The sequence below is a fragment of the Lissotriton helveticus genome, chromosome 7 (assembly GCF_964261635.1).
Source record: "Lissotriton helveticus chromosome 7, aLisHel1.1, whole genome shotgun sequence".
In the NCBI taxonomy this organism is placed as follows: Eukaryota; Metazoa; Chordata; class Amphibia; order Caudata; family Salamandridae; genus Lissotriton; species Lissotriton helveticus.
In genome coordinates this window covers 1,074,817,408-1,074,841,894 of record NC_136068.1, presented here as the reverse complement: position 1 = coordinate 1,074,841,894, position 24,487 = coordinate 1,074,817,408, and the positions used below count along the sequence as shown (strand labels likewise).

General features: G+C 44.5%; 1 protein-coding gene across 1 annotated transcript in view; it reads right to left on the bottom strand.

Moving 5' to 3' along the window:
- GAA (alpha glucosidase) overlaps window positions 1–23,720 on the bottom strand; it is a 469,553-nt gene extending 445,833 nt beyond the window's left edge. The window contains exon 1 of the mRNA XM_078654064.1: window positions 23,681–23,720. The gene's annotated coding sequence lies outside the window, so the exon portion shown is untranslated. The remainder of the gene's footprint in view (window positions 1–23,680) is intronic.
- Window positions 23,721–24,487: the final 767 nt, after the last annotated feature.

Here is a 24,487-nt window from a genome sequence, read left to right as displayed (position 1 = left end):
CTAGTGAGAGCCACACAAGTCACCCCATCCTGGAGTCCCCTGGGTTTCTAGTTTTCAAAAAATGGATAGGCATGCTAGGTTTCCCTAGGTGCCGGCTGAGCTACAGTCCGAAATCCACAGCTACGCACATTGCAAAAAAGGGGTCCGTTTATATGGAAAAATGTGATGTGTCCATGTTGAGCCATTTCCTGTTGCGGGTGCTAGGCCTACCCACACAAGTGAGGAATCATTTTTATTGGGAGACTTTAAGGAATGCTGGGTGGGGCAAAGGTTGGCTAGGTTTCCCTAGCTGCTGGCTGAGCTAGGGCCCAAAATTCAAAGCTAGGCACATTGCAAAAAAGGGGTCAGTTTTTACAAAATAAATGTGATCTGTCGACATTGCGTTATGGGCCATTTCCTGTGGCAGGGCCTAAGCCTACCCACACAGGTGAGGTGCCAATTTTAGCGGGAGACCTGGGGAAATGCTGGGTAGCTGGAAGTTTGTGGCTCCCTGCAGATTTCAGAACTTTCCATCACAGAAATGTGAGGAAAATGTTTGGTTTTTTGCAAAGTTTGAGGGTTGCAAGGGATTCTGGGTAACAGAACCTTGTGAGAGCCACACATGTCACCCATCCTGGAATTTCCTTGGTGTCTAGTTTTTGAAAAATTTAAAGGTTTGGTAGGGTTCATTAGGTGGTGGTTGAGCTAAGGTCCAAAATTCGTTAGAAGGCACAAAAAAGGGTCAGTTTTCACTGGAAAAATATGATGGGGCGGATTCACAGAACTAATCTGAGATAAAATCCTAAATGTACTACTTTTGGTATTCACAGAAGGCATTTGGTAGTAGTAAAGTTAGGACTCCTAGCTTTACTACTACCAAACTGAGGTAAGGTTCTAAAGTTACTACTATTGGTTTTCACAGAAGGCATTTAGTAGTAGTAAAGTTAGGACTCCTACTTTACTACTACTAAATGCCTTTTGTGAATACCGAAAGTCGTAAAGTTAGGATTTTTTTTTCTGTTCAGTAGAAGTAAAGTTAGGAGTCCTAACTTTACTACTACTAAATGCCTTCTGTGAATACCAAAAGTAATACGTTTAGGATTTTATCTCAGATTAGGTCTGTGAATCGGCCCCAATGTGTCCACGTTGCATGCTGAACCATTTCCTATATCAGGCACTAGACCTACCCACACAAGTAAGGTACTATTTTTATCATGAGACTTAGGGGAGCACAGAATAGTAGAACAAGTGTTATTACCAATTGAGTTTCTTTGCATTTCTGCCTTCCAAATGTAAGACAATGTGTAAAAAATAAGTCACTTTGAAAAATGTCCTCTAATTCACATGATTGAATGGATACCCACAATCTCAGAGATGAGGAAATAACCACTGCTTCTAAACTCTATATTTTGTTGCTATTTCGGAAATATATCAGTTTCCTTGGTACCTATTTTTCACTCTTTATATTTTACCAAATGAATTGCTATATACTAGGTACACATTGCAAGACGCAGCTTATTTATTGGCTCTGGGTACCTCAGGTTCTTGGTGAACCTACAAGTCCTATATATCCCCGCAACCAGAACGGTCCAACTGACTTATCGGTATATTACTTTGAAAAATCTGCCATACTAGAAGTTACAGGTGAAAACGTTGGCACCAAATGGCAGTTTTTTCCAACTCAATTTCTTTATTAATTTAATTGTTAGTTTCTATAGAAAATGCTTAAAGGGTGTACATAAATGATCCCTTGCTAAATGCAGTCTCTGGGATCCATTATTGGTTTCATACCCATTTCTACCACTAACTAAAAGGAGTTTGAAAGCACAAAAAAATATGCTTGCCCGAGTAAAATGCTAAAACTGTGTAGAAAATGTGGGTTTTCTGACAAAGGTCTGCCTGTTCCTGAAATCTGGAATGATGGTGATTTCAGCACCATAAACCCTTTGTTGATACCTTTGGCAGGGGAAAAATACAGACACCTTCCTATGCAGCACTTTTCTCCCATTTTTCATTAAAAAAACAACAATGAGCTGTATTTTGGCCAATTTCTCGGGCCTCTCCAGGGCAATCCACAAACCCTGGGTACCTTTAAAATCCTCAAGATGTTGGATGAAAAGGACCCAAATTAGGTGTGGATACCTTATGTGGGTAAAAACTTACAGGGGCCTAAACGCGAACTTCCCCATATAGCCATAAAGAAGGCTTAGCCTTGGGGGGTCGGGGGAGGCCTCGCAGTGAAGGGGTTCATCTTTTTTTTTTATCTTTCAGAGCGCAGACCTCCCACATTCTTTCCGGGTTTACTTTGTTCACAACAAAGCGCTAAAACAAATATTAACAGGCAAAACACTGGCAACAGGAGAGTTTACTATGTCTTCAAACGACTTTTGCGAATCTTTCGTAATAAATCTGTTTCTTCGTGGAACTGAAGGGCTCTGTTACTTAGACACTGAATGCTGGGACTTTGAGTCCAGTACTCGCCTTTTCATTTCCTGGTCCACAACACGAGGAGGTGCCTATCTTCGAATGATCCCACCTTGCTTTTATTCAGTTCTTGTTTTTTCCTGTTTCTTATTTTTCTTTTACTTTGAGTTATTTGCCCCATAGTACCATGTGGCAAAGGACCTTAGCACATGGTAGGAGAGCTGCTGTTCCAGCATTTTAGTTTCCCCCCCGCCTTGCTAATGCGCCTCAGGTATGACGCACTAATCCCTCCCGCCGGCCATGCCCCCTTAAAATGAAGCTACTTCAACAACGCTGCTGCGCATCCAATAGATAAAGCTTTCACTTGAAGCTGAAGGACTCGTGCAGCTACTTTCTTGCTCAGAGCTGAATCCTGGGATTTTGAGTCCTACACTCGCATTTTCATTTCCTTGGTCCCTAACCAGTGGTGGAGCCCAGCTCCACGTGATCCAACCTTGCTTTTAATCATTTTATGTTTTTCATGTTTCTCCACTCTGTTTTCATATAGGTTATTTGCCTTGTAGCAATGTTTTAAGTGGGCTGAAGAAGGTGGGGTTCTCTAAAAGGGCCATGGACAAAGCACCATAACTATGAATTCTTTCCAAGAGGCGTGGCATACTCAATTTCGGGCGCATCTTAAAACACATGAACTAAAATTCTATGCCTCACAAAGGCATGCCCAACTGACCAGTATTTGAGTGCCCCTCTGTGTGCTTTCTGTTTCACATCAAGCCATGTAGTCCATAACAACTGTGGAGGGAAACTCTGGAACAATTTGCCGCTTGCTCTGCGTTCTCAAGCTACATTGCACAAATTTAGGAAGCAGATTAAAGACCTGGTAATTTAATCACTAGATCAACCGCTCCCCCTAGATTTGTCCATTGCCCTGGCAGAAGATTCTCCAGGTTTTAGTCGTTTAGCGCTAAGACGCCTTCGAGTATTGTACGCGCTATAAAATTATGCTTAAAACAAGCCAGACCTATTGGCTTTTTCAATGCTTGTTAGCAGCATCAAATAAATAAGTAGCAAAAACGATTTTGTGGTGTATAATTAGAATTGAAAATGTTTCAATTCTGAAAATATGAGACTGTGAATTAAACATTATTGAGATCTGCGGAAGGGGCAGTGGCCTTCGGAGTATCGGACTGATCAGGAGGGTGACAGATTTAAAAGATGACAAGGACTAGGACAGTGGCAGGGAAACGAAGGGTGAAAGTGAGTGTGACAGGGTCTCAGAGTGTGAGAGGGACATGGAGAGTGACAGGGACAGGGAGGTTGACAGGAAAAGGATGGTTGACAGGTTCTGGTATGGGACACTACTGTAACTCTTTTTTGCGCCAGGCCAAATACCCAAATTTACTGAATTTCACATCATTATTGTGATGAGAATGTGTGTGTGCTTCCTCTGGTGACAGGGAGCCAGTGCGATGACAAGCAGGAGCCCACCATATACCTGACACAGTCACTAGGCAAAAATTCTAGTGGAATGCCGTTCCTCTTGCAGTGGTGCCTAGTGAGTTGGAATCAGGGGATCATCCACAATCGGGGTGGTGGCGGAGAAGCCCAAGGGGGGGGTGGAGGGGGATTTGGTGAGAATCCCGCTTTTGAGGAACTTGGGTCCTCACACACCCAGCAAGCTAGGTGTCGTGCTTCATCATTTGGACCTTCTCCTCGTTGGGTCGGCGCTGCAATATCCAACGGGCACCCGCGAAGGGGCTCTTTCTCGGAGATCTTTTATTCTTTAGCCTTATGATGAAGTGGGGGTCTGTGGCCCATACAAGTGCAGATACAGTGAGGTACAGTGATAGCATTAAAAAGGGTTAGATAATCTAAATAACACCTTTATTCTGTCCGGGTACCCACCCTAATAAAAGAAAATAGAGTGGCAGCTTCCCTGACATGAAGATTCAGTTAAAGCTCTGCTCATCTCGTGAGGTCAACATGTTTCTTGCCTATTGGTTCAAACATCGGTGGCAATTCTTCAGGACCTAATATGTGAACATCTAATCTACACTTAGTGGTGTGGCTATTAGCTAACTACCACCAGTCAGTAGGCACCCACCCTACACCCGTTAATTTACTACTTACCTGCATCATGCCAGTAGCTCCACCTCAGCAGCTATGCACCTACCACAATGACAATGCCTCTAACCCAGTCATTACTCTTAATTCTTTGGCCCACCTTATTCACTCCACACCTGCCTCCTACAGCCCTACTGCCACATTAGCCACTCCTCGCCTTCCAAGATCTCAGTAACTTTCACCTTACCCACACACCTTTCTCCAGTACTACCCACCTGCTCCATATTAACATCTCTACCCCATCCATGTTTTCAAAGGTCCTCCAACTTTCAATTTGTTTCCCTTCTTGCCACTCTGCTTACCTTGTTTTTATTGGTTTGGCAGTGTTATTTCCTGATCGTTTCTGGTCGATTTCTTTGGTTTTCATGTGTTTTCAATTCAGTGGAGTGCGGAGCAAGTACTCCTTTTTATTGCACATTTCATCCATCGTACTTGAGCTACTTTTTCTTCGTCATGAAGCTTGATAGTCGACTCCATATCTGTTTGGGAGCTGCAGTGCTTAATTTGTAAAATATGAGGTCCAGGTGCTCAAATGTTTGTTGGACGCCACACCCACTTCCCCCAGCTCCACCCACTTTCTCCACTAGCTCCAACTACTTCCTCTATTGGCTCCACTCACATCCTCAACTGGCACTGCTGAAAGTCAGATGTAATTCCTGATCTGAATTTCAGCAAGGGTGCCTTCCCCTGCCCTGTAAAAAATTTCAAAAAGAGTAAATCAAAAGTGCATTTAAAGCACAATTTTGGAATAAATTTGCTAAAATGACTAATGCATTGAAATGGGACATGTGAAATATTCCAGTGCTCCATGCACCAATTTGGGCAAAGAACAATACTGGGGTAAATGTATGTCATGAGTTAAGCCATCAAGCAAGCCCTAAACCGTGGAAATGTCACACATAAGCATCCAGGCCAAGGCTAGGCCATAAACAAGGGAAATGTCATACATAGGCATCCCTAGTGTTCTTACATTCAAGACTCACACGATCCCACTGAGTACTAGATGTTCCTTGCTGTTCCTGAAGTGTCTAAAGACTTTTTCCTAGATTTTCCCTTCATCCAAGGATCTGCCTTCTCTGTCAACAGCTGCAATTGAAGCCAAATCACAGTTAATGTCAATGCTGGCCTGCTGGTGGGATTTCAGATGTTTCTGGGTTTTAAGATCAGCGTATGGTCAGTGCTAGTCCATACCAAGGGATACACACCCATCGGGGGCTCAAGATCAGCTTATGGTCCGTGATAATCAAACAGTATTTAATGCTAGCCCTTACCAAGAGATCTGGATGCATCTGGGGAATAAGAGGAGCTAAAGGTCAAACAGGTACGGGTGAATCTAGGGGTCAAGATGACCAATGGTCAAAGCAGGTCCGTGCCGAGGAATACACATGAATGTGGGAGCTCAAGGTCAGCTAATGGTCCATACCAGCCTGAGTGAAGAGCACAGGTGCATCTGGAGGTTTACGGCCACATGCATCATTGTAGGATTTTGCGATTCCTAAATTGCGAAATTAAGGAATCGCAATTTAGGAATTGCAAAATCCTATGCATCAAGAAATCTTAAAAGTTTTTGGGATTTCTTAATTTTCGGTATTTGCGATTCCTTAATTGTGAATCGCAATTAAGGAATGGCATTACATTGATTCTTATGGGCCTAGAGGCCCATAGGAATCAATGCCTTTTTGAAATTTTACTTTTTGCGAATCGCAATTGGTTGATGCATTTGAAGGGTGCTGAGGGGGGTCCAAAGGACCCCCCCCCTGCACCCTTGAAATGTTTTTTTAAGTGCAAGTTCCACACACACATGTCCAAAGGACATGTGTGTGTGTAACATGACACTTTCAAAAATGCTTTTTTGAGCATTTTTGAAAGATTTTGCAAATTAACACGAGGGTCAACCTCGTGTTAATTTGCACCTCCTATTTCCGAATTCGCATTTTTTTAAACATTCATGCATTGCATTTAAGGAATCGCACAAATGCGATTCCTTAAATGCAATCGCATTTTTAGGAATTGCAAAAAATTGCGGTTTGTTTCATGCATACCAAAAAGTGATTTTGGAATCGCAAACGGTCGAATTTTCCGATTCGCACCGTTTGCGACTCCAAAATCGTTTGATGCATGTGACCGTTAATCTCAGTTTAGACAAATCCTAAACTGCAGAGAGAGTGCAGGGGGGTCCAGGTGATCAAGCTCACTTTATTGTCAATGCTGAACTGTTTAACAGTGCAGGTGCATCGGCATGGGGACAAGCTCAGTTTACACCAATCATCATATGCAGAAGGGGGATCGGATGAAACTGGGGGCTCAAGCTCAATTTATAGTCCATGCAAATCTGAGGAGAGAGTGCAACAGTATGATAATTTGATTATCACAGCCTTCCCCTATTTTTCCATCGCATCTGCCTTTGGGGTTGGATGGGGTGTTTAATCCTGCCTGCACATCATCCCCGTTTTCGAAATGTTTGTTGCAGGACAGATTCACTAACCCCAACAGGAGTGAAGACCAGCCCATGTGAGCGTTAGCCTATATGAAGCACCTACTCAAGCGAGTTAAGCACGATATTTCTCAGACTACTTCACCGACTCATTTTGCTTTTGTTTAATGGCACTGCAAGTCCATACAAAGTAGACACTCCTCATAAGAGCACCAGCTGAGTTGGTCCAACACAGGAGAAAAGTGCCCTGACAATGCTTTAGACAACAGCTCACTAAGGAGACTCCAGACTGAAAAACTTGACAGACTAAATACCAACCAGGAGGAACCATAGCATGGGGGTGACACACTTGCATCTGGCATGCTCTTCTCCTCTGGAACAGATAGGAAGTTCGAGGACTTGGCAAAGCCAGGCTCTTCCTAGGGTGGTTTTTTATGAAGAACAATTTCAAAGCAATGGTAAATGTTGTCACCTGTCTATCCACCTTCTGCAGGGCAGCCTAATTCGCTCAAGGCCCAGCCTACCCAAATGGCTCCCTCACTGTCACTATAAACAACGCTTTCAGAGAGACACTACTATAGAGGTAAAACTGGTTAGAGAAATACTGTCACAGATAAATATCTGAATAGAAACCTAAACAATTTGGTTACATCAGAAAAATCCCTAAAGTAAAACTGCTGCAACAAATTCTTTTACACTGAAAATGTATTTCAGTCTCTCTCCCCTAGCTGATAGCAATCAAGCATGTTCGTCCACTGAATCTAATTTGTTTGTGCAGTTGTGTTTTTTTTTGCAAAACATCCCTTCTTTAACATAGCCTACGGACTTCCCGAATTTTTCCAAATACATCTTTTTTTATTTATGTGAACACATTATTTGTTTGTTTAATGCACTCGGAGCTGTGTATGTTGAGCCTCCGCCGAGACGACCGCTTCAGCCGCACACGACATCGTTTACATTCGTCCCCGCACTCTATACGAATGCATGTGTTTAAATCAGTCTCCTCTTTTTGTATCTTGCACTTTAATATAGGGCGAACTCGACCCAAAGGTATCGCAGCCATTTACATTAGGAACCAGTTGCATTACGATTGGACGCATTCATTTTAGGTAGGGACAGATTAAGGGCCATATGTATCAAGCCGTATTTGAATCGCAAAGGCCGATTTGCATGTTTTGGGATGTATGAAACATTCCCAAAATAAGGAATTGCAAACTTGTGCGATTCCTTATTTTTCCATAGCATTTAGGGAATCGCAATTTTGCGATTCCTTAAATGCTATGTATGTAGCATTTTTAGCTTGCGAATTTTGTTTAAGAATTCGCAAATTACCACCAACTTTTAGTTGATGGTAACTTGCGAATTCTTCCAGAAATGCACAATTTGGCATTTTTAAAGGTGGCATGTGATGCACACACATGCCCATAGGGCATGTATGTGCGCCATATGCACACACATGTTCTTTTCAGGGGTGCAGCAGGGTGTCTTTGAGACACCCCTGCACCCTTGCAATAATTCTCAAATTGCGATTAGCAAATTGCAAATTCGCAATTTGAGAAATATTTTGCATTCATTCCTATGGGCCCATAGGAATGCATTGGAAATTATTCCTTAATTGCGAATTTGCAAAATGCGAATTCGCAAATAATGAAGCTTAAGGAATCGCAAATAAAAAGCGATTTTTTTCATACATACCATTTTGCAATTCCTAAATAGCGATTCCTTAAAATTCGCTATTTAGGAAATGCAAAATAGTTTGATGATACATATGGCCCTAAGTGATTTGCTCAGAATCACGGGATGTTGTCCGGCTGAAACGAATAGGAAAGGGGGAGGGGGGATAAGGGGTGCTTGCGTGCGAGCGCTGGAGTGTGTGTATTGGGAGCGGGAGAGAAGGGTTGCCGCATTGTGTGAGCAGAAACTCTTCCAGCCATGCGAAAACGCCAATCTTGTGCATAAACATTTTTGCACCCTACAGTTTGTCTGCCCTCAGCTTGAATTTAGCGCAAATGTAAATCGGTTGATGGCTGCGCAGACTTGCACATAGTGGCAATTACTACTTACGTCTTCACTTCAAAACATGATGGCGTCCCTCTAATCAAGGTTGTTGTATAAATAGCCACTTTCTTATGCTTTGACATTGAACATGTTGACCTTGTTATGGTAATGTGCAGCTGTTTGAAAACCCGCCATGAAAATGCAATTATTAGGTTTTTTTCCTGCCACTTTTTATTCACATGCTGGTAAATATAAAATGGATGGTGGCGTAGCCTGGTCTTTCTAACACCAACCAGGAATGTCATGGCGATTAGCTATCGATTTGCAAAACAGCAAGACTCTGAGGGGTCGAGGGACAGGATCACACACACCCTTAACATTTCAATTAATTTTTGCGACACTGGGCTAACATTCGAGTCTAGAAAGATAATAGTTATGGCAAACCACAGCGACCTCACTATAGCATTAGGAATGCCAGCACTGACAAAGCCAATAGTTTTCACTTTAGAATGCCTGTATTGTGAGGAGCTAGCATGCCACCATTTTAGAAAGGAATTTCTGCTGGCTCGGAAAACTCATGCATTACTGCAGGGATATGCCGATATTTACAGGCGCTTACTGCTCAAGTTGGAATAAGCTGGACACTGAGCTAAACGGAGTTACAACAATATTAGCAGCTGTTTTATTTATTTTCGGCATGTATTGCATTGAAATGCAAGCATCAGGAGATTTAGTTATGCACGTACATTTTGTCCTTATTTAAAGATCCCTAAATAATTTGTTGTTTGCATTAACATGCCCTCAACATTCCAGCCCCATGCCGAGTAAAGGCAACAATGTAACAATTGCCTTTTGTAGTGTCAGACATTACTACGACACAAAATAGCACCTTAAGAGCTTACCTAAAACCTATTGATGCGACCAGCATATGTTGTGAACACCATCTTTAAAACTATTATAATTTTTCTCTTATTTTTAACTGGTTGGCATAAGCGCTTTAGCACATTCATTCATTCCAACTGAGGGATATCGATAACACAGGTTAGATTTGTCTTAGTGGTTTACATCAGAGAAGCGCTCACATTTGATTTTCAATGATTCCCTTCTGCGGACTGGCAATCCTAAACTGAAGCCCTCTTCCCCTACTTGCTTAGCTCCACTCTCAGCGCACTGAAAACCTGCCTTCAGCCAGGGTCAGACTGGGAACTGAAAGCAGCCCTGGTAAATGTTTCCAGACCAGCCCCTGTCCGGCGCCTAGCAATGGAGCGCAGTGAGCGAGCCTGACCGCTACTAGAGGGGTTTGGGGGTGTTCTTCCCCCAGTAAAATGTTGGAAAAAGACAGACCAAAATGGTAAATTTTGCAGCACGTTTTTCATTACATATTCAATTGTATCAACTTTCAAAGCACAGTAAATAGTAGAGGATGACCTTAAAGAGCACCAGGTTACCCACCCAGTCATATGTACCCATAGACATTCTTTCAGGCCAGAAAGCATGGAAACGTCACACGAGCCTCCAGGGCACTGAGGCCAGAAACTATGGAAATAGCACACATAAGCACCCAGGCCTGAAAGCATGGAAACGTCACACATAAGCACCCAGGCAGTCAGAAGGCATGGAAATGTCTCACAAGGCACCCTAGCCAGAAAGCATAACAAATTCACACAAAGGCACCCATGCCAGTGGCACTGGAACACTTTCCAGAGTGTGGGTGCTGCCATCAATGTTGCCTGAACATCACTGAAGTCACTGGATTGTGAAAAATTCAAGAATCACACAAAGAACAAGGGTAGCAATTCAGCCTCGTCTATACCGGGACATATAAAACTTAAAAGTATATGCCAAACCATTTAAATACACTGCACTCTGCATACTGTACCCTGCCATATGGAAAGGGCTTGTGCTAGTGGTGACATCCTGCTGACATATGTACTAAAAGGAAATATTTCTAGGCCTGGAAAAAGGTTCCTTTTGCCAGGTCAAAATGGCAGTTTTACAACTGCACAGGCAAACTGCAATGACAGGCCCTGGCCTCGACACATGTTTAAATAGGCTACTTACAAGGGTGGCACAATAAGTGTTGAAGGCCAACTAGCAGCATTTAATTTACAGTCCCTAGGTACATGTAGAACCTCATTTCTAGGGACTTACAAGTAAATTAAATTTGACAATTCGGTGTAAGCCAATTTTACCCTGTTTAAAGGAAAGAGTGCAAGCACTTTAGCACTGAGCCCTAAGAGCCAACACAAATGGCTTTTGATGTAATAAAGCAGATCAAACCTGGATTTAATTTGGAGGAATCTTAGGTCGACAATGACTTATCTAACCATGTCTCAGCAGTCACTATGATCAATATGTATCTAAAAAATACTTCACAAGGGAGGCCTGTGGAAGACTAGTGCTACAGCTCACCATCCTTGAAGAGCATCTCCCCATGAAGTCCCAGTATCATTTTGAATGTTTAACACAGGAGAGAGTTTACGGATGCATATTCTTTAAAGTTCTTTTAAAGTTTTCTGAGTGTTATGTGAAGCAGATTAGCAGATACGTATGTCCATTTACTTTGAGGAGTTAATAATTGGCATAACCCACTGCCATTGTATCAGCAGCAAATAGTTACAGACCCCACCAACCATTTAGCCCGGCCGGGAGCATGAAGCATAGGTTGTCCTCAAGGGCACTTATGTGACAATTCACTTGTGCGACAACTTGTAGGACACTTTATGACAGGCATGTGCTTTCCATGTGCATCGCATATGCGCAGCCTTTTGAATCTCAAAAGAACCTGGAGGGGACCACGGAGTGTAATCCCATTTAAATGGATGGCTATACGGATGGATGGATGGATGAATAAATGGATAGATGGATGAGCTTTGATGAGAGGACAAAGATGTATGCAAAGGACTTTGTAAGAGTTTGGCCCAACAGCTTTATCACAGTATATCTAAGATAAAGCCCTCGCCGGTTCAAAATACAAACAGTGCACCATCATATATTATAATCTCACGGCCTATGCACAAATTGTGTTAATGCATTCAATTAAAAAATCTGGGTTTACAATCCGGCAGATCTGTTCCATCTCCCACCCTTACAAAGCCAAATAAAAGCGTAGTAGCCACTTCTTGTTAGGGCAGACACAATTCCTGCGCACACCAAATCAAAAATTTTAATAATTGTTTTCTCCCATTTAACTAAGAATTCAGACGGGCCTCACATATATACAATATATGCATATCTGGGCAAAGGTTGTTCAGGGTCTTCCATGCATATTAAAATATTATCCGCATTTAGCAAAATCCTGTCTTCCTTGGATGACCCTTCACCAAAACAACTGATCAACACAATAGCACTAGACCCATGCCACAGATTGTTTAATATTAATAACCTGTGTAAACAGTAGCGGCAGGAGGGGGCTCCAGAGGCAACACCAGAGTTCACAGATCCACGTTACACTGCATGTACATCAGTCTGCTTCTGCTGGGACATCATTCGTCATGCTACACTACCTCCCCATATATCCTGTTCTGTGCCATACATGGATTTATTTTTTGTAAAGAAAAAACAAATCTTAAGCAAAATAGATATCTAAACTGGCAAAGCGTGACATCAAATGCTGATAAATTTGTTTAGGTGACTCAACCGTATAAAACAGGCCGCACTTTAAAAGAAACCAATATTTTACATCTTTTCATTTTAATTGCTACTCCTTTAGCTTGTCTGTCAAAAATGTAATTTCCAACACCATTATTGTATCCAATGTTGTACAATTGCTCGAGTGGTGGTTTTACATGCATGATTACTAAACACCACTGAGATCACAGAAAACTACTGAGCCAGAGGTACTAAATAGATTAACAAAATCTTCTTAAGGAGATCTGAGAAAAAAGTACGACATCCCCAGGTACTCTGGGTAACTGGGAAATAGTGTAACAGAAGTAATGTTGAAAATCCTGCATTTGTAGCAAGTAAAAGCACGACTTCCCGACACAATAGAGTGCTACAGAAAGAACAGAAATACAAAAACAAAGCCGTACATGAAGCACAACCCATCTCATACTCATAGTCATGTTTCTGCATCAGATGTGACTTGTAAATAGTATAATTTGCATCCAGGATATGTACAGAAGCTATTTCCCAACCACTATTCCATTTAACTTAATTTGTGTTGTGCCATTAAATTCACACATTAATACATCACCAGGCTGGCGATTTGTGGAATTTAGGACGAATGTTTTCCTGTAATTAGGAACAAATTAAGATATTAGAAAGGTTGATTAGCCTGGAAAAATTGTTCCGTGAAATATATAAGGCAATAATATTTTTTACTATCTTCTATCTCGTGAGACATTTGCAGGAGTCTCATGAGAAGTCAAGGAGAGGAACTGCACCATAAGAAAGGACTGATTGTTTCATATGGATGTTTTTTTTTAGAAGAAGAAGATTCCACCGTTTTTTACTTTATTTCACTATTACATTTTGGTGAGAGTAGAAATATTTGGATTGCTCACTTTTCCTGCTTCCCTCTCTTTACAAAGATGTCTACATTGGATTAAGATGAACAGCCAGGGGCTTCTGCACCAGCTCAGCCATCTCAGCCACCCAAAGAATCCTTGGTGTGGCAATTCTTTGATATGAGGCCAGGTAGCAATAAAGTTTCTGCAACGTATGTTACCTGTAAGCTTTACAGCAAAGACTTCAGCCGGGGAGCAGAAAAAATCAATATAGCATGAGTACCACAGGGACATGGAGACACCTGAGGTCAATGCATCCACAAAGGCTTGCTCGGGCAGGGTTGGTCCTTGCTGTGAAGCTGGACAACTCTACAAGGGATTCAACATAATTTGCTCCAGGAGATACTGTGCCTGCACAGGCTCTAAGTGCACAAGCAGACAATTAGCCTGCTTTTTTTATAAAGTACTGTTTTGCTGCTGTGTAAGCAGATCATCTTTTTATAAGAGACAGGCAGGTCTGCCCAGGAGAAACTTGTCCGAGAGTATAAGTGCGCCCCTAGGCAGTAGGATTTGTTTTTAACAGTTTTTTGCAACTTTTTCTTCTTTTTGTTTTTAAGAAGATGATGTTGGTGCTTGTCTATGACTTCAAGTTGTATGTTTCTGTCCTACCCTTTTAAAAAAAACTTAAACATACCAAAAAAATATTTAAAATGTTTGAAAACATAAAAAAACTTATAGTTGTTGAAAACTTTTAACAAAAACGGCTCTTTTCAGAGCTAACCTATAGTTTCATGATCTATGTTGTTTGTACTGTTTCTCTTTTTTTCCCTTTTACAAAGCTCTTGTGAGACTCTTGCAAGACCCAGGGAGGCAAAACCCTCATATGCAGTCCAAGTCTCAGTGCTTCCTGGTTTGGTTGTGTGAGTCCCTCGTGGGATCGTACCTTTTATAATGGACTTTGCATTTACACTGAATATTTCCTAATGTAGTATGTATAGTTTATATACACCAGAATAGTAATAGTGTGTTTAGTTTAATGAAATGCAACCCATTAAATAATTATGGGGAAAATTAAATCACTTAGGTTTATGAAAAAACACATGTTTTATCTGCATGAGACAAAGATTGGTAGATAGCACACATTGATACTCTAAGTCCATTTATTATTATTAGAAAAAGTTAGATCACTACTTTTTTTAATGATCCCTTGCGAGATATAAACTTTTTTTTTACAGGAAGAATTTACACATTTCTTTATGATACTTATGTCTATAGTCCCCATTAGTAGGGTGTGGGGAGAAATTTGACTCTTAAATGAGACCTTTTTATAGTATAACAACAGTGCACAGCAGGGTGTAAGGAGACACTGTGATCTCGTTGACACCTCTCCGCAGCCTAACAACTGTGTATAGTAGACTATGGGAAGACAATGGCCTCTCCAGTAAGACCTTGCATGAAGGAAACCAGTGTGTAGAGTAGGGTGTAAAGAGACACTTCCTCTTCACTCACACCTTTGTCCAGGCTCAACAGTATGCATAGTAGGGAGGGGACGGTACACGCCTCACATGTAGGACCTTACTATTCCATAGTAAGTATGACAAATGTTCGCCTCTCCACTGAGACCTTTCCCCAGGAAAATAACCATATGTATTAGGGTACAGGAATGGATTTCACTATCCAGCCACAGCTCTCCCCAGGATGACAGACATATACAGTTGTGAGGAAATATTATCCTCTCCACTAACACCTATCTCCAAGACAACATGGATGTGCAGTAGGGTGATGGCAAGGAGTGGCCTCTCTGCTGACACCTCTCCCAAGACCAACCGGGATACGCAGTGCTGCCTGGGAAGGGAATGGCCTGTCTGATAACACAACTTACCGGGGTGAGAGGTGTCTGTAATAGGGTTCCAGAAAACTGTATCTCTCTCCTCATACCTCTTCCCATGCTGTTAATTATGTATAGTAGGTTGTGGGGTTTGTTAACAGATATTTCTTTCATGATAAGTCTTCGTAGTACATTGTGGAAAGAGACTGGGCCCTTCTTTTACTAACCCAATATGATCTTTTGAGACTCTAGTGGGATCGAAAACACCTTGTGGCAGGCCCATTATTTTTCCATGCGGGTCTCAGAAGAGGTTCGCAGGATAGTAAAATACCTTGTGGCAGGCTTAACAATTTCTCATACGAATCTTGCGAGTGTCCCGCGGGATCGCACAATTCTCATGCGGCAAGCCTTACTCCATGAAGCTTGCACTCTACTTTTGTGAGACTCTTGCATGATAACAACACAATTGTAGGGAAATAGTATATGGGAAGCACTAGCCTCTCCACTGAGAACCCTCTCTTGGATAATGGGTGTGTATATTGGAGTATGAGGAGGTACTACGCTCTGCTTTGAAACCTCTTTCTTTTTTATTTTTTTAAATTTCTTTTTAAATGCACGAAATGCAATCCACGGTTACAGACATAAGAACCAATACATTGGGCATGAAGTGATAAATGAAACATCATCCAATAAACAATTATGCATATTGTAGGATTGCGGACTTTTCGAGCAACACGTAGCAGGTGTACATTTTCTTTTTTCGTTACGTTGAAACCATAAGAACAAAAATCAAACAACAACAGAAAAAGAAAGGGCAATACACCAAAAGACAAATCATATCAAAGAGTTTGCGAGAACAATAGAGCAAGTCGATCAGCACAGTATCTGTTTCAGGCTCAAAATGTCGTATCTATGAATACAATAACCACACATCGTGCCACAGGTCAATGTGCACAGAGCACCATTGAAGCAGAGTGGAGCTCTGCAGTGAACAAGCATCGCTTACGCTAGCACACCGGGACCCCACGTGGACACCCAACCCTCCAAACCGCTACGGTTCGGTGTGCAGGGTCCGCGTGAGTTACACTGATAGCAAGGTGAAGTTGACCACGGAGCTTATGCTGAGCTCGTCCTAACCCACCCCTGTCGGTACAATGGGATGAAGTGATTGGGATGGTGACTCCAGGGTAAGCTTCGCAACATAGTTCCGATATGGCCCCCAAATGTCTGTCGGGCGAGAAGCAGTCAGAATCTGCTCCGAATATTCCACACTATTAACATTGCAGTAGGCCACACTCCTAAGCCATGCGCTGACGGTCGGAGCGCGACGTGCGCACCAGAGCAGCGATATCTCTCTTTTGGCCAAGAGGAAGCAAATGGACGCCAGTCTACGAAGAGAGCGTGGGAAATTTGCAACGAAGCCAAGCAACGCAATTTCAGGGGTGGGATGCAACGTCATGCCCAATATGTCACCCAGAACCCAGTGAACCTCTAACCAGTATGTATGCAGCCGCGAGCATGTCCAAGACAAATGGGAAAAGTCAGCATGTGGGGCGCCACATTTGGGGCAGCAGTGCGGCCTACTAGTGTCTATTTTGTGAGCAAGTGCAGGAGTGTGATACATCCTCCTCAGGAACTTGAAATGTATAAGTTTGTGCCTGCTGTTCATGGACACGTCTCTAGTAATAGCGCAACACGCCTCCCACTGGTCATCTGTAATCTGTATGCCCAGGTCACCCTCCCATGCGGCACGCACCGCTGTGTCCGAGGAAGGAAGTGAGGCCAAGCACAGTTTATAGAGCTTCGATACCACGTGCGCACCCGCTCGGTTCTGTATTATAAATGTGAGCGCGGGGTTGTCTTCCAGAGGAAGTGGGAACGTGGGGAATTCAGCACGGAGCATGGATCGGAGCCTAGTCAGGGTGAAAGCGTCCATAAATGTACGGTCAGTAAATCGGGTGTCCTCTGTCAGGGAGAAAGCATGACCATCCGGAAAAAGGTCACCAATCGTGTGCAATTGGTATTTGAACAATGTGCAGCGAACCACCGACTCGCCAGTGATGGGGAGCCAGTGAGGGTTAGGTAGCGGTAACACAGAGGAGTACAGCTTGTCAATGCGAAGCAGCCGTCGCATCTTATCCCAAACCCAGCTCGTAGTGGACATCGGCTGTATGTCCTGTGGGTCCCGGGGGAGCCCTTTGGGAAGGATGGAGTTAAGTGGCACCGGAAGCGCCGTATCGGCCTCAGGCCTCAGGTAAGGAATTCTAGCATCCGGGTGACACCAGGGATGTGCATACGAGCACTGTGCAACCAAGTAATAAAGATAAAAATCCGGCACCCCAAATCCCCCTCTCTCGTACGGTAGCGTCAGCGTGCGCCAGGCCACTCGGGGGTTTTTGCCGCCCCACACCAAGCGCAACAATGCAGTACGGAGTTGCGAAAAAAATCTTGGTGAGAGGGATCGGGATGTTATTGAATAGGTACAAAAAACGAGGGAGGACAACCATTTTGATGATAGCAATCCGGCCAGCCATGGACAATGGGAGACGGAGCCACCGCTCCGTATTATCCTCCAAAAAGTCCAGGGCATGTCGGTAGTTCAAACGGATAATGGACACTGTATCAAGGTGAACGTGGATTCCCAGGTATTTAACGGAGTCTGCGCACCATTCTAGTGGGAAAGAACAAGTCCACTGCACGGTGGCGGGGGCAGCGGAAAAAGAAGCGATTTGTGCCAATTTATGGTTAGGCCTGAATATTCGCCAAAGCGTGTAATCTCAGATATCAATGGTTCCAAGTTGGTACTAGGAGCTCGAACATACAAGACCGTGTTGTCTGCATAGAGAGAGACGAGGAGAGGGCCAGTGCGGAATTGAAGCCCCCTGTGGAGGTGTTTCTCTTGAAAATGCCGCACCAAAGGGTCCATCGCAAGGATGAACAGGAGCGGGGATAAGGGGCAGCCCTGCCGGGTGCCTCTAGAAAGTGCAAAGCTTTCAGTTATGGTGCTATTCAAACGTATCCGAACAGTGGTCGCCGAATACAGCAATTCCACTGTAGCCACAAACATTGCGGGCATGCCCATTCTCCTCATGATAGATAAAAAAAAGGCCACTCCAGGTTGTCGAACGCTTTTTCCGCATCCAGAAACACCGCAGCCGCCGGGGTGGAGGGGTCAATTCTATGCAGGACAGAGAACAGTGTACGAATATTCAAGGAGGTAGACCTGTGTGGAACAAAGCCGGACTGAGCCGGTGAGACTATGGTATCCACAAGCAGGGCCAAGCGGATTGCCAGAACCTTGGCCAAAATTTTGTAGTCAAGGTTCAAGAGGGACAGGGGTTTGTAAGAACTACATAATGAGGGATCGCGACCCGGTTTAGGCAGCAGAACAATGACCGCCTCCCTGAGCGTGGGAGGGAGGACGCCCGACTCCAGCGCCTCCGCATACACCTCAACAAGTCTTGGCACCAGTTCTTCCTTGTATTCCTTATAAAAGTCGGCTGTGAATCCATCAAGACCCGGCGCCGAGGAACTCTTCAATGAGTCAATGGCCTCAATTATGAAGTCCGGTGTAATGGGCTCGGCCAGAAAGTCCTGCATGTTTTTCTCTAGGTACACCATGGCTATCTCATTTAAATACGACCCCGGGTCTCGGCGTTCCCCCGACAATGTGGAAGTGTAAAGATGTCGGTAGTACGATAAAAAGGTATCACAAATGTCGGGAGTGGAGTAATGCCGTGTATCCTGTGAGTCAATAATTTCAGTGATGTATGCTGCCTGGTGTGGTGGACGGAGTAGCTGCGCCAGCATCCTGCCCGGCCTGTCTCCCTCGCCATATTGACGCACCGCGTAGTGTTTGCCTAAAAACCGTAGCTCCCTATCTGCAGCGTCCCGAAACTCTAGGAGCAACTCAAGGTGTTTTGTTTCTCGGGCTGGCAAGGAGTCCCTAAGTATCTCCCCCTCCACCGCAGAGAGTTCCGCCTCTATGCGGGTCAAAGTGGTGCGAATCTCACGCAGGGCCCCAACATGCTTGGCGATACAAACCCTCCGAATGGTGGCCTTGAAACCCTCCCATAACGTGGCCCAGGAAGCCAGTGAGCCGGTATTAATGTCAAAATAGTCATCGATGGCAGTGCGGACCTCCTCTGTAAAGACCGGGTCCAGAAGGGCCCTACTAGGGAAACGCCACTGTCGTTCGTATCCACCCAACCTCGGGACCGCCAGAGTCAACACCACAGGAGAGTGATCAGAGAGCGTGCGCGGGAGAGTGGCAAGGCCATCCACCCACCCCGCCACGCCCGGGGAGAGCAGCCAGTTGTCAATTCTGGTGCTAGTGTTATGAAAGCCTGAGTGATGAGTGTAAGCAGGGGCGTGCGGGTGGAGTCTAGCCTCAACATCTATTAAGGAAAAGTGAGAGCAAATGTCCGCCAGCACCGAGCGGGCAAGTGGCTTGCAGTCCGGGGAGGGAGAAGTGCTGTCTCTACTAGGATTCATCAATAGGTTAAAGTCGCCCCCCATTGCCAATAATTCGATGTCACAGTGGAGCAGCGTGAGCTGCAGGTCCTGGAAAAAGGCCGGGGAGTCGACATTGGGGCCTTAGAAACCCATCAGTGCAATTTTGTACCCAAACAACACTCCAGTGATTAGCACATATCTGCCCTCCCCATCAGTCTTACTGCCAGTCAGCACAAAAGGAACACGTTTGTGCACAAGACTCGCTACACCCCGTGCATACCTACTATAACTCGAAAATACCCTATGAGTACCCCAACCCTTAGCCAATGAGAGGGTGTCCGCCTGTACCAGGTGGGTTTCTTGTAGGAAGAGAACAACCACCTTATGACGCGTTGCATAGTTCAGGACGTGTTTACGTTTCCGCGTGGTGTTCAAGCCACGAACATTCCATGACATGAATGATAGTCGGGAAGGGCCAGACTGCAGACCTAACCTGGCCATATCGCCACACCAAGGACAATCAACAGTAAGCGTGCATCCGACAAGCCAATTCCATGAATCTCGCAATCACACACAAACAAAAATGACCACAAACACAACACACATCCCAACCCCCACCCACCACCCCAACATCCCCAGAGAGGCAGACCCCAAACAAGCGCTGAACAACAATGCAGAACACAGATTGTAAAAACCATAGTGTGAAAAAGCGTATCTGCAATAAAAAAGATGTTAAACCCCAAAAGAAGATAAGCAAACAGGCATTCGCCATAGGGGGTAGCAACGCCACTCCATGCGGGCATCCAAGCAAAGCGACCACCGAATTAATGGCCATTCAACAACACCAATAAGATCATAACCATTAACAATAGTACTAGTAGGGCCCAAAGAATTGAAACCTCTTTCTTAAATGATAACTCTCCAAAATATGTAATGTGCAGGAACTGGCCTCTCCACTGAGGGCCCTCTCTTGCATGACAGGTGTACATAGTAGGGTGTGTGGTGGGACTGGCTTCTCCTTTTTGACCTCTATGTCAGATAACAGGTGTGCATGCCTCTCTTTTCAGACCTCTATCTCAGATGATGGGTGTACGTAGTAGGGTGTGTGAATAGAGTTAACATTCCTTTGAGACCTCTGTCTCAGATGATGGGTGTCCGTACTAGTGAGTGGGGTGGGACTGGTCTCTCCTTTGAGACCTCTCTCTCAAATGACTGATGTGCATAGTGGGTTGTTTGGAAAGAGATTGGCTTCTCCTTTGACATCTCTCTAACAGATGGCAGGTGTGCATAGTAGGGGGTGTGCATGGACTGACCTATCCTTTCAGACCTCTCTCTCAGATGAATTGTGTGTGTAGTAGGGTGTCTGGATGTAAGACCTTTCTCTTGAAATCAGCTATTCCAGCATTGAGAAAGGCGATAATTGCTGAAATGCGTCTGCATTTCTCATTGATTTATTCACTCGCTGTTTAGCTTGCATACTCATTAATTCAGTTATTCAAATGGAGTTACAGCATAAAGATTACCATTGTTTGAACTATTTTGATTTGCAAAGTATAAATGGAAAGGATGAATAATTGAATATACAGTTATCTTTAACTCCTAATTTCCATTCTCGAGTTGCATGAGAAGATTGCCGGAAGGGGTAAGGGGGTCTTCAGTCACCTGGCAGACTGCTCTGTAGCGCATCTCCTTTTTAGTAAGGAACATTTGCTTTCACGGAGACCTATCTGAAACGCCACAGAGGATGACGCCATCACATGTCTAGAACGACCTTGCAGATAGCAGGCAGGCTGGTTGTCGACTTGTCTGGAATGCCTTCAGATTTCCATGGTTGGCTCTCTGCAGCGGCCTGTAAGGTGTGAGTGAGCACACAGGGAACTGGCTTCTGTGTATGGGCCTATCATTTGGGACGTCCTCAGCCAAGCCTTGCTTTCTGGCTCATGTTACGAGAGACTTGCAGTCTTGTTGTTATGATCAGATGAGTGAAACGGCAAAACCAGACTGCATTACCGACTACTGTAGCAAAACCCCTTCTAATTGATAGTGAGCTGCTTTACAACTCTGCCAGCACCAGGCTTTCCTACAGTGGTTCAGGTAGAAATCCTGAACATTTGAATTGAGGGTTTATTTCCAGAGGCTGCTTAACATGATGAGTAATTGTACAATCAGCCCTTAATGCCGATGACCTTTCAAATGCCCTGGGCTTGTATTTTTAGTCGCCGCTTGCAGTGCACACTAGCCATCGAGACCATGGTACCTTGTGGTACCTTGTAATGCTATGCTGTATTGTCCCAAACTTGAAACCAGGGCTTTAAGTGGGCAGGGTCCTGCCGGTGCTCTGCACTGGCAGTTCTACAAAGCAGGTACCAAGACGGGTCCCTATCGGGTCCTCCATTTTTGCCCTCGCCATCAGGGTGAATTTTTTTTTTAACTCTGCAGCAGTAACACCTTTTCCAACCTTTACAGTAACTTCAAAGAGACTCATTATAGTTCTTTCAGTCTCATCATTTCAGAACTGAAGCATTTTCAATATTATATACAGCAAAGCCATAGTTTTTGCTTATTTATCGTACACAACTAACAACCATTGCCAAAGCCAATAGCCCTGACTTGTTGTAGGTGTAATGTTACATGTTGTATTATATATCTGAATGCAATGACAAAAGGAATAAAATAGCAGTCGGGCGGCACACTATATTAACACAAGGAGATGATGGACGGAGCACTGAAACTTTTCAGACACTCACCCCCAGTCACAGATCTGACTTGAGTCCTACATTGTTCTTTAGCTCACTTTACCACACCAGTTCAGACCCAGCCATATGCAAAACTCGAAACCGGTCTTAGGATGCTTGTTACCAGTCCAGGGAGGATCTGGCCTGGCAGTTCGAGCTGGACTGTTCCCACACAGGGAACAGGGTCAAGAGTGATTTGCATGTGGCTGGGTCCGAACTGGAATAGCATGGGGAGCAAAACAACGAAGGATTTAGGCCCAGATCCCTGTACTGGGGTGAATGTATGACATTGTTCTGCATGATGTTCATCAATAGTTCTTTTTGCATTTGGCATACTTTGTTAAGCACAGTTGTTTACCTTGCGTAGTTTTAAGACAAGCCCTTAATTACATCAGCCACGCCCCTTTGAGAGAAACCCTAGTTTTTTTATTCCACTTAAAGCTCTGCTTGGAACGATATTAACTCACACCTTTAACTCCCTCTACTCACAATAGTAGTAAACATCAAGTAGGGCCCCAGGGAGGCCTAGGCAGACACTACCAAAATAATCAGAGCGGGTGGATGAAACAATAATTGCAACTGGCGCCCCACAAACCACTGGATCGACTGCAGCACTGGACGCTGCGCCCCAGGCCACAAAGTTAAGCCTCTGGGATTTCACGGATAGCGGCCGCCTAAATCTGGCGTCAAAACCACACTAATGGCGGGGTACCCTGCATTTCTCTGCATGTTCTCACGTGGCAGACTGGCCTCTGGGCTGCAGTGGAAACTTTGGGGTTACTTTCCTGTTGCTTTAGGACTGCCTTTCACTGCAGGTGTTCACACTTCCGCTATTCCAAGCCACATCTTTAAATATGCATTCAGCAGAGCAGCTGCGCCGCCCCTGCGGCACTACAAAGACCTCACCGAAGCAGAGGAACCCTCTGTGGTGGCGCTGCTTGTAGGTCTCCGCGCGGAGGGAAACCTACGTGCACGCGCCCGTTCAGGCGCGCAGTTTAGAGGGAGCTAGGCGCACAAGAAAGTACCTCGGACGTGTCGCACGCAGAAGTCTTGGAAATGTCACAATTAATCAGACTGCAAACGTTCAAGTGTCACAGATAAGATAAGCAAACTAAAAACTTGGCAACTACGCTTAAAGGACGTTTTACAAATGAAATGCTCCGTGTGGTGCATTATCTACGCACACAACCTGAGCCCCCCTTCCCAGACTTGTGTCTTCAGTGACCGAGCATAAACACAGACGCAGCTCACTAACCTGTACCTCCGCCACCTCTTCCGTCGCTGTTGGCTGGCACTGGCACAGTGTTGTACAAAGAGCCAAACATGTTTATGTAGTCGGAAGGGAGGATCCTATTTAGGTGGCAGTGGACAATCAGGTTTATCAAAATGCAGAACATGAATGATGGCATACAGCCAGAGTTGCCCTTTGCCAGGATAGTGCCCTAGGCAGAAATACATTTGACACCATCCCTGCTACTGGTGAATAAAATGGCGCAGAAGAGGGCACCTTTGTGTTTATAGGTCAGTCCCTGGCTGATTACATTAGAGCAGAGACTGGCCTCTGAACACAAACACCTCCACCAACTCACCTGCATCACTCGCAGCTCAGCTCAGTCTTGCTGGTGCCATGTTGTTTGTTGAGGGAAGAAGTGAGTTGTTTGTGTAAGGCTGCAGGGAGTGATAGAGGTGGGTAAGGAAGGGAGCTGATGGGATGCTAAAAAGAACCTAACATAAATATTGTGTGCAGTTCCGAAAAGCAATAAGAAGTCTGGCCATCTCCCAGTAACGTAGCAAAGATGCCACTGGCTCTGGTGCAAACAGGAAAATGGCCATTTAGACTGCTGTTGGTGTAGTAATATAGAGCAAATATCATGGTTGAATGGGTCCCTTAGGGCTCTAGGCCCTGGTGCACTGCACCTGCTGCACCAATGATAGCTACGTCACAGCTGGCCCCACTCAGCCTCTAGTCACTTCTCATGGGTAACATCCATCTTAGGATGCACAAGCCCTCTACCCACCAAGGTGGCATGGTTCATCATTGGCGTGTGCTCCTCATTGGGCC